The sequence below is a fragment of the Larus michahellis genome, chromosome Z, assembly GCF_964199755.1.
Source record: "Larus michahellis chromosome Z, bLarMic1.1, whole genome shotgun sequence".
Taxonomy (NCBI): domain Eukaryota; kingdom Metazoa; phylum Chordata; class Aves; order Charadriiformes; family Laridae; genus Larus; species Larus michahellis.
In genome coordinates this window covers 3,357,413-3,370,900 of record NC_133930.1, presented here as the reverse complement: position 1 = coordinate 3,370,900, position 13,488 = coordinate 3,357,413, and positions in this window count along the sequence as shown.

Sequence of the window (13,488 nt, the reverse complement as noted above, 5' to 3'; positions counted from 1 at the left end):
CAGCTCACCATCGCTGGCGGCGGTGGGGCTGTTGCAAGAGCTGGGATGCTGCCAGCACCCAACCGCAACCGTCTCTGCTCCGGGAAGAGCGTCCTCATGCAAACCTCCCTTCGCCGGTGGTTTAAATGGTTTAGGGGAAGGGTGGTCAGGGTGAGGGACACAGCAGTAACGCCGGGTGTTGGGGAACTGCCTTGCTGCTGACCAAAGGTGCCAGGGTTGGGGTCAAGCTTGCAAGGAGGAGCTGTACGAGGGCCGACACAGCCATCGAGCGAACAACGGCGGTGTTTTACCATGTCTCTAACCTCCAGCTTCTTTGCTTCCCCCCTGCTGCTGGAGGGCATGGGGCTTGGTGTGGGATGGCTGATGAAGGCAGGCTGAGCCTGGGCTCCTAGACATCGCACTGAGATGTATGCGTTCCTCCCCTTCCTCAGGGCACCACCTCCTGGTAGGAACTTCTAATGAGACATACCGCTAATTCCACCTGATTGGAATTAGGGAGTGGCGATCATGTTGTAGACCGCCTCTGGATGTCCTGGTGAGCCACAGACCAGAAGCTGAGTTACATTGAATTAGCACTTACTCATTCATGTCTTGCGTTCCCCGTTGGCTTCAAACATGGGCAGCAAGACCCGCAGCACCCCATCAAGAGCCTGGTTGCCCTTAGATCCTTGTACGGTCAAGGAGGGTGACACGAGTCACAGCAGGCAGCATCTTCCTGGTACTGCTGGGGACCTGGCATTGAAACACGTGCTCCAACTGGAGGAGAGCAGACCCAACCTACAAGGGGAGTAGCGATGGAAGGATGATGATGATGATGATGATGATGATGATGATGATGATGATGATGATGATGATGCAGCCTGCTCAATTCCCCAGCAAAACAGAATCATTTCCTAGGGTGGAAGGGACCTTTAAGATCATCGAGTCCAACCATCAACCTAACTCTGACAAAAACCACCACTAACCCGTGTCCCTCAGCACCACATCTGCCCGACTTTTAAATACCTCCAGGGATGGTGACTCCACCACTGCCCTGGGCAGCCTCTTCCAATGCTTGACAACCCTTTCAGTGTAAAAAGTTTTCCTAATACCCAATCTAAACCTCCCCTGGCGCAACTTGAGGCCGTTCCCTCTTGTCCCATCGCCTGTTCCTTGGCAGAAGAGACCGACCCCCCCCGGCTACCCCCTCCTTTCAGGGAGCTGCAGAGAGCGAGAAGGTCTCCCCTCAGCCTCCTTTTCTCCAGGCTGAACACCCCCAGCTCCCTCAGCCGCTCCTCACCAGACTTGTGCTCCAGACCCCTCACCAGCTCCGTTGCCCTTCTCTGGACACCTTCCAGCCCCTCAAGGTCTTTCTTGTGGTGGGGGGCCCAAAACAGGACACAGCCCTCGAGGTGGGGCCTCCCCAGTGCCGAGGACAGGGGGACGGTCACTTCCCTAGTCCTACTCACCGCACTGTTCCCGATACAGTCCAGGATGGCCCTGTCACCTGCCAATGACCTCTGGGAGAGGAAGCAGCTCCTCTGACGTTGAAGCATGCTTGCAGACCTTTCAAACGCAGGATCACTCGACCCCTCCAGTTATCCTTGTTTGTGTGTAAGAGCACATGGACAGGTGAACGGGGCCAGACAAGTCCCTTCCCTGGGAAACTTCGGGTTTGAAGGCAACACGAGGGCAACAGCCCCGTTCCCCGACCAACTGGTTTGAATAAGTTACGGGCTAAAAATCTGGAACATTTGTTCTCGTGCATATTAACGGCGATCCCTGGGTGCTGATGTTTATCTAACCAGGCCATTTAAATAATTGGAAGGCATACGCCGGAGTTCAAAGCCGTCGGCTAAGCTGCGTCGCCTTCTTCTGTCGTTAGTTGTGTGCGTGTCAAGCGAGGCAACCTCCGTCAGGTCAGGTCTTCGGCCTGATGGTTGGTGCTTGGGCAGCTTCAAAGACCCCTGCAGAGCGGTGCTGCGCTCAGGAATGCCCCCCAGCCCACAGAAACGAGCGGGAAAGAATTGTACAAAGCTGGTTTCCTTACTGTTTCGTTTGGGTTTGTTTTTTTTTTTACGAAAAAACGGAATTGCCTTTTCCTTACCAAGCGCTGGTGGGCCGCAGGCAAATCCCGCCTTCCCGTCTTACTCCCTGCAGCCCTGTGGCTGTTGCAACGGTACCGATCACTTAAACATCTCCCGCTTCAGGCAGGTCCCTGATGGGGGGAGAAAAAAATAAAAAATAAAAATGAACTAAAGTAGTTCAGACAGAGTCGCCCCCGCTCGCTCCTTAGCTGCCGGTTTTACAAAGGACATTTGTTTATAAGGCTCAGCTGGATTTTTTCTTAAGAAGTTCCCTAAGCATTTCAGTTGCCATCTGTGCACCTTTGTTGTCCAAGTGCATTAGCAGAACTTCCCCGGTTCAAGCTAAATTGATAACTTTATCCAGTCTCCACTTAATATCGCCGCAGAGCAGCTGCTTGTGGAGTTGTTTAATCTCCATTAGAGCGCTTTGGGTAAAATCCAAGCTCGCCTCCATAGGAAAGCGTGACACGAGCAAGATGCTCCGCCTCGGCGGGGCTTTGCGGGCCGAGGGTGTCTGAGGCCATTCGCAGCTCAATATTTAATATTTGCTCGAAAACCGGGCTGGCTGCGGGGCTCCCTGGAGACCTCGCGTTGTCTAAGGAGGGGATGCTCTTTCCTCGGTGGGTTGTTTTGTTTTGTTTTGTTTTGTTTCCACCCGAAATCCGTTTTGTGAGGTGCTGAGATCACCGCGGTGGGGTACGCGGTGCCGAGGCGGGGAAGGAGAGCTGGTGTTTATTCAAGGAAACGCGCGCTCTGTGAAAGCCTTTCTCTTAATCACCTCAAGTGCTTCGGAAGGGATATGTGTTACACCTTGTTTTGTCTGCAGGCAACGAAATGTGGACGGTTAGGCTCGCTTTAAATCGTGTCTGATAGAGAAATGGAACCTAGATTATCTTTAAGCCTCCTCGTTTTGTTTCCACCTCTTCCCATACATCTATCTCAGCTGACAGCCGGGGTGAAACGCCCGTCAGAGAAGTTCCTCGCCCAGATTTATTACAGGGAAGAGAAATTACCTTCTGGGATAACACTTACGTATTAGGGAAAAGAAGAATTCCTTTCCCCACCTGTTCCTTGCTGATTTTTCATTGAACTAATAAAACAGACACAAAGATATCAAGCTTCCTCGGTATTGCTGGCCCAATCCTCTCTCCGAGTGCGACGCTGTTGGGATTACGGCCAGAAATCACTCTTTCGCGTGACCCGCTGCTTGAGAAGAACGATTACTCCCTGTAACGCAGCTGGGTTTTCCTTTGTGCTCTGGCCCTACCGAAGACAACAGCAGTTTTATCATTGATCTCGAAGGATTCAGGCTTCCAGCTCCCGTGTTTCCATCCACGGTAGGTTTTGGCTGGGCTGTTCCTAACAGACCTTAAATTTAAAGGAACTTACTTGACTTCAGCCACTAACTGCTGTTGTCCCACCTGGAGAAAGTCCATCCTCACCGCGCCATGTGTCCCACCAGGACACGTCAAGAAAGCAGCTTGTGGCTGCAGGATGCTATCATCCGGCGTAGCAACCCAAAATTCCCGTGTCTGCGTCCCCCGTGGCCACCAGGAGTGATGAAGGTGGAGCCACCATTGTGGACCAGCCTCTAGTCTCTGGACTGCACGGTGGGATGCAATACAATATATAATATAATCCTATAGGGCTCAAAATTGCACATTTTGGCTGGGATTCATTTCTCCGCCATCCCTCTCTACATCCCTGCGCCTATTGTGGATGCAGAGCCCTGAGACGGCCCGGCACGTGCTGCTGGAGGTAGCGCTGGTGCTTTCCTGCCTCCTCCACTGCAGTTGCAGTCACCAGGCAACATCAAGACGTTGGGCTAACGGGATCAAAGTTTGGTCCGTGCTGTATAAGGCATCAGCATCCCTCCTGCCATCCTGCCTGGGAGCAAGCTCCCTGCCTTGGCATGGCCATCTGCGCAGCGTGTTTGTCCTCAATTCACCGAGCAGCTCCTCCGTACACCCAAGACCTTCTATCTTGATGGAGGGACTCGGTGTTTGCCACCACTGAGTTCATCTGCATCGTTGTTATTCACAGAATCATTGAATGGTTTGGGTTGGAAGGGACCTTTCAAGGCCATGTAGTCCAACCCCCCTGCAGTGAGCAGGGACATCTTCCACTAGACGAGGTTGCTCAGAGCTCCGTCCAACCTGCCCTGGGAATGTTTCCAGGGATGGGGCATCTCCCACCTCTCCGGGCAACCTGGGCCAGTGTTTCGCCACCCTCATCATAAAAAATTTCTTCCTTATATCTCACCTGCATCTCACCTTTTTTCATTTAAAACCATTACCCCTTGCCCTATTGCCACAACCCCAACTAAAAGGTCTGTCCCCATCTTTCTCGTCTTGCTGCAACAAGGTCTCCCTGGAGCCTTCTCTTCTCCAGGCCGGACCCTCCCAACTCTCTCAGCCTGTCCTCACAGCAGAGGGGCTCCAGCCCTCTGATCAATTTTGTGGCCTCCTCTGGATCCGCTCCGACAGGTCCATGTCTTTCCCGAACTGAGTTATTGCTCACGTCAGCTCCACGACTCACTGTAATTAACTGGGACCCGACGCTGTGGTGGCTGCGAGGGTCCATCACCCCTGTGACCCCCCCGAGCAGCATGGCAGCCTGATGGAAAGGACCTTCCCCGACGCCTCCCCTAAGGTTTTCTTGATTATTTTTTTCCACCGCTGACTTCCTGAGTGCATTACCCGCATTAAGCGACTTCCCCCCCCCCGCCGCCTCCCCACCCCCAGCAAAACCGCACGCATTACGGCGCCCGGCCCTGCGTCACAGCGCGCCGTGAGAAAGAGCAGGAGCCCGGCGCAAGTGGGAAGCCATCCATATGCTCCCGCAGGCCGGGCTCCAAGCATTAACGTTATCAAATTACAGCTAACGGGAGCAGATTAATGCACAGCGTGCCCCCGCGCCGCTGGAGGAACTGCCGTGCCGATCAAGGCGGCGTGGAGCGTGCGGCCGCGGGGCAGCCCCCGGCTCCCCCAAATGCCATGAGCCGGGGCCGTTGGGGGAGAAAAACATGGATCCAGCTATGGGATCAGTTGGTACGATCTGAGGGATGCAATAACAACAACAAAAAAAAATCAATGAATATGGAATGGGGTGTCTTCTGGGTGCAGGGAATGGCGCCACCCTCCCTAAGTGGGCAAAATAAAATGGAAAAAATATGCTTTGAAGATATTTGCTGTCCCGGTGGTGGCTTTTCAGCACGGATTTCGCGTTAACACTTGTCGACGCCCTTCGGGAAGGGCGAAACCCAGGACAATGAAGAAGCTCAGCTCAGGTCCGTTCCCCCGCCCCCCAGGATGCGCACGGGGGACCCCGTCTTTCGGCTGGGCCACCGCGGGCCGGACCTCACGCGGCAGCAGCTACTGCAGGCCGTGATCCAGCAACGGGCGGAAATTGGAGCTCTGCAAGGAGTAATTCTCAAAAACGGGGCTGCCCACCAAAAATAACGTCCCCAGCTAGCCAGGCACCATCGTGGTGGGCTTTCTGTACGTCAAGGGCATGAGACGCGATTGTTCAAATACAACGAGAGGACGTTCGCTTCGCTTGCGGTGAGCATTTGTCAGGCTTAAGGGCATGGCTCAAGGGGAGTGTTGACAACAAAAATAAGATTATTCAGCGTTTCTGTGGCATTTTACATTTTCAAGATGCCTTTCAGGCACTAACCAGACATTAAACATGAGCTAATCTTTTGTTATAGCTCCTCTGCAGCTGTTAGACGGGATTCGGACTCAAATTGGGTGGATATTGCAAAAAAAAAAACCAAAAAACAAAACCAAACCAAAAAAAGACTTAATTAAAAATATTCAAGAGCTTTTAACGAGTTTATAAGGGCCCCTCAGCACGGTCCATGTGTTATGAACAATAATAAGCACTCGCACACTTCACTTTTTGGGTTTGCAGGGATGTCCTGGGCAACGTCGAGTCAATGCAACTCAAAACTAGTCAAAATGGTGGCAAAACCAAGAATGTGAAATGCCCAACGCCCAAACCCAAATTACCCGCACCTCGTCTGAGCGTCACGTTGCCCCGCACGGACTTTGGGACCCTTCTTTGAGGAAGGATGGACTGTGACCACTGCTGTCGCCCAGAGAGTGGTCCAGCATCTGGATGGAGATGGATGAGTCCTCCTGGGTGGTCTGGGATCAACCCTTGAAATCTCCGTTCACCATCTGCAAAGTGTGGGTGAAGGCACTTCCACAACACACAGGGATGCTGGAAAATGCTCATACTCAACAAAAAGGATTCAATGCAGACCCTAGCTAATGAGTGATGAGGTTAATTACCACTGCTTTGGCTGAAGATTATTTTTATGGTGTCCTTAGTGGGCTCTTGCGTAAATGGCATTGGGTAGCTCAGGGGTCAGCAGTGCCCGTGGATGATCCCAGAGGGGACAGTTGCCGGGTGGCCACTCTACAGGGTAGCTTTCCCGTGAGACGGGTTTTGTTCATGGGAATCGTCCGGTTTCAGCATCTCCCACCATGTGCCAGCCCGGATGCACCCCAAGCATCTCCAACAGGGAGGAGGAGGTTGTCGCCTCCCAGCAGCCCTGGGAAGGTTCTCAGCAGCTCTGGGAAGCCACCGTTTCCTTCGATGACTAATGGTTCGAGGAACCTCGCGTTTGGGTTCGGTGTTTTCAAAACAGGAGAAGTCAAAGACCATTAGTAACTTCCCCAAGCCGGAGCACGACTCTGCGTTGCCACACAATTGACCACAGAAGGGCTTTATAAGGCAGGAGCCGGCGTCGCTGAGGGTGAAGCAACTCACCCGGCGCGACACAGGACGGTCGGTGGCAATGCTGGGAGCTGACTCAGGAGATCTGGGTACGGAGTCTGGTCCCTTAACCGCAGTCCTCTCCTTCCTCTGACTCTTGCGGCAGATGCAAGGGCTGCTCTGGGCAGATGCTCTGGGAAGCAGAGTAGCACTGAGCTACTCCCGGTGACCTTGACCGTGGAAACGACGCTCAGAACTGACCCCAAGGAGAGCATGGGACGGGGCTCCTCAGCACCACGGGGCTGCCTGGTGGACCCGCAGCAGACCTTGCTTAGGGGTTAGGGCATCACTTCCAAGTGGGCTACGTTGCCCAGCCTGGTCCCCCACGTGCGGTTCCGTGCATCCCAGCACACACCACTGGAAGATGCTGGTCCCCCCGGCGCCGGCGATGAAGCGGATGGAGGGGAGTGGGAGAGCGGCGGGCTTGCTAATTCCCAGCCAGGAGGTTGCCAAGAGGAAATGCACTTCCCGTAAAGTAGGCGCTGTTACCGCCTTGTTTGCTGGAATTGCTTGAGTGGTAATTACGCTCCCTTAATATTGACATATTTAAATAGTTTCCAAGCATAATAAGAAGCCTGTCCCACTGCCCCCCCCCCCTCCCCCCGCCTTTTCCAAATTTCTGTGGCGAGCTTTCACTTTGAACAACGGATTATCTGGAGGGGCGTGACTTGCCCACGTCTTGTTTATTGGTACAGCACATCCAGATGTTTTGCTCTTGTGCCTGGTGCTTTCGGATGCGCCGACTGTTTGATGGTGTGCTGCCCCGTAAAGGAGCTGCAGGCCTCCGTCGTGCAGAAAAAAAATTAAAATATATATATATCTCTCTCTCTACGTTGTGCTGCTTCATGTGGGACTCTGCTGGTGACGACCCCCAGCTCTTGCCTTGATCCCGACGGGGTAACGCAGAGCGGCGTCAGCGTCAGTCCCACAACATTTGTCTTTCATTCGTTACTTGTCAGAAGTCCCGAGACACTTTGTCCCGAGCGCGGCGGCCAAAAAAGACCATTCCCTTCTTAGGTTGTTTCGTGCGTGGGCCATTCTCATGAATGCTGTAAAAGGATGGGTTGTTTTTTTTTTTTTTTCCCCAGAAAGACGTGGTAGGAATCCGGGTTACTCAATGGCCTGAGCGGCGCCCTGGTTTCCCCTGTCCGTGGGATGTCCAGGCGTGAATTTATCTTGGTGGATGTGGGCCCACGAATTTGGTACCTTTTCCCCCCGCAAAATAATTTTCCTTTTCTCCCTCGCCACATTGCTGCAGTTGTTGGTCCTTGCGTCCCTCTGAGCATCCACCCGGAGAAATGTCCAGGCACGGCTTACACAAACTCCCGTTCCTCCCAGTCCTGGGCAGTCTCTGGGAGGGTTGGTCTTTGCAAACATCTCCTTGGGTTTTCCTCAAGATGGGAGTTTTCGATCACAAGTGTTGGCTGACCCCCGAGGTAACCCCTCTTTGACTTCTTCTGCTCCATGCCCGGGGTCATGGTACCCACGCGCCGCGGGCTGGACACCCTGTGGGGCAGCTCTCCGAGGGACAGCGGTGGTGATAATGGACCCGTGACCCTTTCCACCGGGCAGGACAGACACAGGCACCTCGTAGAGCATCTCCCCTTCTCCAGGAGGCTGCGGTTGTGCAGCCACCAGTTCTCACCTTGAGCCCCACCAGTCCTCACCTTGACCCGAGGGCACGTTTCACTGAAGCCAAACATCGCGTTGGCCAATTTGCTACGTTGCCTTGGGGCTTAAGGAAAGAAGAGTTTCTCACCCTTGGTTGGCGAAAGCCAAAACAGGAAAAACCCTCACGCGGGCCACAAAGCACCACGGCAAAGCTGGGCTGGAATATGATTTCTTGGGAATCTCCGTAAAGGATGGAGGAGAGACTCCTTTCTCCCAGGGCTCCGGTTGGGTGGCAGTTGCTTGCACAAAAGGGTGTGTGCGCTTATTTTAATCTACGTCAGAGGGATGAGAAAGCAAAGAGAAAGCCAGCAAAGTGCCAGGGAGGTACCAGAAAGGGAGCTGGGGAAAGGCAACGCGACGCGAGGGAGCGGGGAGGCACACGGGCTGCGCAGGAGTGGCTCCAGGCAGGCTCGGGCTTGGGCTCAAGGCTGTTGCAGCCTCCTTGGTCCCGCGGTATTCGGGGAAACGGGACTTTGTGTCCTTTCCCGATTAATACACAGAATTGCATCAAAGAAATACCTGGCTGTCATCATCGGCGTATCCTCCCAGGGAAAACGATCTTGGCAGGACCTTGAGCGGGCCCAGCGTCTCAGGCCAAGAGCCAACAATATGTTCGGTACAAGTTTCTTCACCTCCCGTCTTTCGTCATCTCCCACACTCGCCCCACCAACACGCCATCCCAAAGGTTACTGTCGAGGTAGGAGAAAGCCAGTAAGGGAAGACACTCTTGAAACTTGAAAGGGCAGAGCTGGAAAGGCGCCATTAAAAATCCTCACCCCTATCCACCTAACCCCTCTGCATCTGGCCTTCTCCTGGGAATGCGAGGTGCCAAATCCTCTTCCGAGTCTCTTAAATCAAGAGGATTCATTGGACAACTTCTGGGCCTTACGGTCCACGATGGGGGATGAGGGCACTGCTAGGACTGCCTGGCCACATTTCCCAATTTCACGAGTCCCAGACCCAAGCCCCAGACTGTGGAGAGCTGCAGAAAAAGCCCTGGGTCCACCAACCATTGCCAGCAGATCTCTGCAGGTCATCGTTTGGGACCTTTCAGAGATGCCCTCCAACCTACGTTACTTTTTTTGGTGGGTAAAGTAGGGTAAGGGTCTCTCGTGGCACGAACAGCTGCTGACTTTGCTGATAGATGCTGCTGGTGGACACCAGAGAGGTGAACATAAGGGCTTCCTTCTGAGGTCCAGGTCCTAAATTGTTTTGACCTGAAGAGGACTGACAGCCCTCAAAGCTTACCAGAGCCAGTCCTGACGCAGCAGTACACCAGTTCAGACAGTGGTTTTGCTCTCCGTTGGCTGCAGAGCAACCCAAGGCCATGGGGCAAAGCATGGGATTTCAGGTCTAGGTTGGAGGGAAGGCTTTGGGACTCGACGCTGAAGGCTGGGGGACGAGCTGCCCCGCCAGCCCCAGCATCAAGGAGCAGGGAAAGAGGGGATTTCTTCCTCGCTCTTAATTTCAGCGGGAGCAGAGGGTTATACAACAGCGAGGCAGATGGAAATGTCACAACAACGAGCTTGGCAGCTGCACAAACACAACTAATCTGCCCTCGTTTAATGCTCGTAGCCACAACATAAACATACGCGCCGCACAAGGTAATAGATGAGGTAAATCCGTCATCGGCAGCCTCATTACACGGGGCGCGCTGCCTCACCTCCCGCGGCTCCCGCTCCTCAGCACCCTCCTGCCGCCCTCCCGAAGCCCCAGCGTGGCGGCCAGCACGGCCGGGATGGCTGAAACCAGCCCGGGAAAAGGCCGGCATCCCCCAAATGTCCTGCCCCAAACATGGCTCAGATGTTTCGTGTAGTCAGTACTCACTCATCACCTCTTTATATACGTAGTGTGCTCTAGGGCACCCACCCAAACCCAACCGATGGTGTGCCTTCACTCATAGCCCTTCAACTGGTGGTACCATGAAACGGAGTCATTTTATCATAGAATGGTTAGAGTTGGAAGGGACCTTAAAGACCATCTAGTTCAAGCCATGGGCAGGGACACCTCCCACCAGCCCAGGTTGCTCCAAGCCCCGTCCAACCTGGCCTTCAACACCTCCAGGGATGGGGCAGCCACAGCTTCTCTGGGCAACCTGGGCCAGGGGCTCACCACCCTCACAGCAAACAATTTCTTCCTCAGATCTCATCTCCATCTCCCCTCTTCCAGTTTAAAACCATTCCCCCTCGTCCCGTGGCTCCCCTCCCTGCTCCAGAGTCCCTCCCCAGCTTTCCTGGAGCCCCTTGAGGGACTCGAAGGGGCTGGAAGGTCTCCGCGGAGCCTTCTCTTCTCCAGGCTGAACCCCCCCAGCTCTCTCAGCCTGTCCTCCCAGCAGAGGGGCTCCAGCCCTCCCAGCATCTCCGGGGCCTCCTCTGGCCCCGCTCCAGCAGTAGATAACAACAGAACAATAAATAATAATGATGTGCCATTTTGACAGGTATATATAGGAACCTCACAGACATATACATCCAAGCTGCCCGTCTTGTCTTGGCCCTTTCCTGATCAGTGACTATCAGGTCTTTGGGTCAGGACCAGGGTTCCTGGTTTATTCTCCAGCACTGCTCCTCCACGTACTCCCTGGACTATCATTTGGCTGCACAGAAGCTGTGACAACAAGCACGAAGGTATGGCTTGAAAACGGCTGTTTCTTCCCCAGTCGAGAAGTACCTCTGCCATCTGTCTCCAGTACCCACCAGCGGGGAAGGTGGCACCCTCAAACGTGGCATCAACCCACCCGTGCCCTGTCCTCCTACCTTCTTCCCTGCTGTGGGGAGCTACGGGCCAAACTCTTCCCTCCCGGTGAAGGGTCACTTTTCAGGACAGCGTCACCTCCAGCCTCTCAAGGCCACCCTGGGCTCCTGGTGGCCACGGTGACCTGGACATGGGCCCTTTGGTCTTGCTGCTGCTGCGTGCTGGTGTGGCTCTGGTGCGGTTGCAGGCCCTGTGTAGCACGCCTAATTGAACAGAGAAACGCAACGCTGTGACGAGTGAAAGGAGCGCTACTGGCAAACATCTGGGTCTACGTTAGGGATGAACACGCTGGAAATCCACCTCCCGACCAGACTAGCTACTTCACCACAGATGGTTTCCAGCCCACGGCTGACCAGAGTCAAACAGCGGCGGGAAGAGGGAGAAGACTGGTTAAACTCCGTTTCGTTGGTCCTACCATAATGGCTCTGTAAGACATGGAAGTTACCTCCGAAACTGCTAACGCGTCCTGCAGGAAAGCAAGGCGAGACAGAAAGACAACGAAAAAAAAAGAAAAGACAACAAAAGAAAGATAAGAGGCAACCCTGCCTCACGCGGCGCTGGCGGTGCTCGTGTCCTTCTGGGTCTGCTGCGGACGTGGGGTTTTATGAGCTCTCTCCCTGCCACCTTCATCAGGAGCGGCCACTTTCCCGGCCCAAACGTGCTCGGTCAGGAAGGAGGAGAAGCCAAGTGAGGAGATAAAGGCAGGCTGAAGTTTATGGCTATTGTTTAGGTATTGATTGCGTTTTCTGTGGGCTAAAAGGTTGACCTTTCAAAGGGCAATTGGCGTCGGCGAGATTTGATTTAGGAGAAAGAAAAGAATTCAAATTTAATTTTCACTTCGTATTTCAGCTGGGGGAAACCTGCAAGATTGGAGACGGCAAAGCTGCTTTTCCTTGGGGGAGGGATTAGTTGTTTTTTTTTTTTTTTTCCCCCTGGGGCCATCGCAAAGAGCTTCGTTTCAGGGTGAAAATGGCTCTGTTGCCTCTCCCTGCTCCGCTGCTCAGCCCTGCAGAGACACGGGCAAGACACAAGGCGCTAAGCAGAATGTTCAGTCTGAAGCTCAGCCAAGTAAATATGCTGGATCCTGAATATCCCAGATCAAGGAATGAAGGTGGCTTTTTTTCCCCCCTGTAGGAACAGCCTGAGCAACAAGCGACAAAACACCCAAGGCTGGATTAGGAAAACCCCCACGTTTTTAGGCAATTCTCAGTGGCCAATTCCTTGCCCACTGTTTATTCCCCATTTCCCCAGCGAGATGCCTTTGCCACGCCAGCACCCAGGGCCACCATCCCAGGCGCGGTCCCTCTTTCCCCACTGGTTTTGCTGACCCAGACCCCATCTGGAGAGGCCACTGGTGGTCCTTGAGCACCTGGTTTGGAAGAGGCTTTGAATATAGGATCAGAATCACAGAATGGTTTGGGTTGGAAGGGACCTTCAAGATCATCCAGTCCCACCCCCCTGCCCTGGGCAGGGACACCTCCCACCAGCCCAGGTTGCTCCAAGCCCCGGCCAACCTGGCCTTGAACCCCCCCAGGGATGGGGCAGCCACAGCTTCTCTGGGCAACCTGGGCCAGGGGCTCACCACCCTCACAGCAAACAATTTCTTCCCAATATCCCACCTAAATCTCCCCTCTTCCAGTTTAAAACTGTTCCCCCTCATCCTATGGCTCCCCTCCCTGCTCCAGAGTCCCTCCCCAGCTTTCCTGGAGCCCCTTGAGGGACTGGAAGGGGCTGGAAGGTCTCCGCGGAGCCTTCTCTTCTCCAGGCTGAACCCCCCCAGCTCTCTCAGCCTGTCCTCCCAGCAGAGGGGCTCCAGCCCTCCCAGCATCTCCGGGGCCTCCTCTGTCCGCGCTCCAGCAGCTCCGTGTCCTTCTGCTGTTGGTGCCCCAGGGCTGGAGGCAGCGCTGCAGGGGGGTCTCACAGAGCGGAGCAGAGGGGCAGAATCCCCCCCTCGCCCTGCTGCCCACGCTGCTGGGGATGCAGCCCAGGCTGCGGGGGGTTTCTGGGCTGCCAGCGCACATTGCCGGCTCGTGTTGAGCTTCTCATCCACCAGCACCCCCAAGTCCTTCTCCTCAGGGCTGCTCTCCATCCATTCTCCACCCAGCCTGGATTTGTGCTTGGGATTGCCCGGACCCAGGCGCAGGACCCTGCACTTGGCCTGGTTGAACTTCCTGAGGTTGGCACGGGCCCAGCTCTCCAGCCTGCCCAGGTCCCT